At 35.2% G+C, this 2,585-nt stretch overlaps 1 long non-coding RNA gene across 1 annotated transcript; it reads right to left on the bottom strand.

Moving 5' to 3' along the window:
* Window positions 1-585: 585 nt before the first annotated feature.
* On the bottom strand, window positions 586-2,372 carry LOC121918169. The gene is made up of 3 exons (XR_006101175.1): window positions 2,309-2,372; window positions 1,030-1,158; window positions 586-693 (listed from the first exon to the last, which is right to left on the bottom strand). It is a non-coding gene; the product is annotated as an uncharacterized LOC121918169 (long non-coding RNA).
* Window positions 2,373-2,585: the final 213 nt, after the last annotated feature.

Raw genomic sequence — 2,585 nt, forward strand, 5'->3', positions numbered from 1 at the left:
AAATTCCTCTTTGCTGAGCAAGTAGATAAGAAGCAAAACATCTGAGTTTATCGCAGGAAATAGAAGGCAAACTTATACTCTGCAGAACATGGCCACATAGCCCGAAAAACCCACAAAAACTATGGATGCTGGCCATGAAAGCCTTTGACTTCAAACTTATACTCTGTTAGATCATTGTTCCATCTAACTTTATAATGATTGGCAGCAGCTCTGGGATTTCTGATAAGGTTTTTTTCCTAGTTTTAGTAGATGTGCTGAGAAATGAACCTGAGATTTTTAAAACATTTTTTACACACAAACCATATTCTTCACTACTAAATTCCTTGTATCTGTCTTAGCAGAAGATGAAGGATAGTATAATGTATATAATCATTGTATTATGGGCACTTTTCTCCTGTCATCTTGCAGAATAAAACCATCATACGGGTTATTTGCTTTGAGGCCATGTTACTCTCCAAACTTCCAGGCTAAAATAAAAAGACCACAGCACCACAAGGGTATTTCTGGAAGAGAACAACCTATTTAAATATCGTGACTTTAGATTTATTAATTGTTGAAATCATGTTGTTGCTGATGTTTTAATACCTCTAATGCCATCTAACCCAGAAGGTCCTTGGTCTCCTGGAGGTCCAGGAAGTATGCTTTCAGAAGGTGGGCCCATGAGGCCTGCAGATCCAGTCACACCTGGCATACCTGTAAGTAGAAGACTGAAGATTTAACAATGCTTAATAATGACCAATGTGAAATGCTACTAGATTTAGACCTCCAACTCAACTATGTTTCTGTACCTTTCCTTTTCCCTAATGCTATATGTGCCACAGATAACTTGGTTCTTTTCCATGTAGCACATCCCTTTGTCTTAATGATTGTCATTGGGAATGTGGCTGAATGAGCATCCCAGAAACCAAAAGACTATGGTTTATGTAATGTCATTACAAAGTGGGGGGGGGGACTCCTTCCCATTAACTGGGTTGCAGAATAATGAAGACTTCCCTACTTTTTTTAACTATGGAGAAAATTGTTTCTTACCGGGAGGACCTAAGAAGCCCATGTCTCCAGGGGGACCCAGGCGGGAAATTCCTGGTAGTCCAGGTTCTCCTCTGTTGCCTTTTGGTCCTGGTTCTCCTGTGCGTCCTGGAGGCCCCATTTCATTTAAACCTTTGTAAGGGAATAACTGATCATCATGAAGCTCTTAACATTCATGGAAAAAAGTGAAATGCAAAATGACAATTCAAAATGAACAACACAAACTCTTTCTTTAAAGTGAGCCCAACAAACATTTCTCAAATATTTCTGGAAGAGTTTATTGTGCATGAATAGCTGTTTCAGGTCTGCAATTCTTTTTGAAACCATAAACATTTTTGAAAAATTTAGTGTTTCAAATGCTTCTCCCACAAAATGATGTAATACCCAAGTCATCATAAAAGATCCTCCCAGAAATTAATTAGCTTTCCCTAGGAGCCAAAGGATTGTCCACCCAGTCAAGGAGCTCTTTAGGCATCAGTCCTCTGTTCTACCAAAAGAGCATGGCAAGTCAATAAATCCTTCAAAATACCCAAAAGGTGCATCTGCCAAAATGGGGTATTTCAAAAAACAAAATGAAAACTATATAAGGCTTCGAGGAAATTTATACAATATTATATTGTGTGTGTGTGTGTTTGTGTGTGTGTGTGTGTGTGTATATATATATATATATATATATATGCACGCAACATTGCTATCAGAAATTATTGCATTTTTGTATCAGGTTTGTCCATTTGAAATACAGCTAATAGTTTAATAGTAATTTTTGGTTTTATAGTAATTTTTCGTTGCGAATTATCTTTATTAGATATTTGTGTACATATATATGTTTACTTAAGCATTAGAATCATTCCATTTTTTTTCCCAATACATATTTCAAATCAAACTTGGGGGGATACCATCCAAGATACAAAAAGTAAAGAGTAACCAAAAAGGATAGCATTTCAATAATATAGCTTTCAACCCATTCATAGTAGTAATTTATAGTAATTTTTCTGCTACATGATTATTATAACCTATGGAAAGTCCTTTTAAAAACAACCCACTAATTTGAATATTCTGGGTAGTTTTCAACACATTAAAATTAATGATAACCCAAACTTTATGTATTTGTTAAATCTGACATCTATTATACATTGGAAAAATTAATGCCAGTCAAGTGCAATATGATTAAGCTATGGTTTTCAACAAACCTAACTACTAAACCCATCCTTTCATATTTAATTTCAGTTTGTTTGTTTTTTAAAAAAACAACCCTTGTAATGTGATCATTTTGATACTTTACCTGGAGGGCCTGTCAGGCCTTTTTGACCCTGCAGTCCATTGAGACCATTTAATCCAGGCAATCCTGAAAGACCTTAGAAAAATTGCAAAGAAGAAAACAATAGGATTATTAAAAATTAAAGTGGTTTTTTTTATGGAAGAAAACCAACTATCAGCAGTTAAACGAATTTGAGGAATTTGTAAATTTTCCATTAGCATGTTTCAGTGAAGGATCTGTATGTCAGAAAGTTTAGGAGCTATGGGCTGTTATAAAAGTGAGGAATGACAAAGAAAAATGA

Source organism: Sceloporus undulatus, unplaced genomic scaffold, assembly GCF_019175285.1.
Source record: "Sceloporus undulatus isolate JIND9_A2432 ecotype Alabama unplaced genomic scaffold, SceUnd_v1.1 scaffold_5302, whole genome shotgun sequence".
In the NCBI taxonomy this organism is placed as follows: domain Eukaryota; kingdom Metazoa; phylum Chordata; class Lepidosauria; order Squamata; family Phrynosomatidae; genus Sceloporus; species Sceloporus undulatus.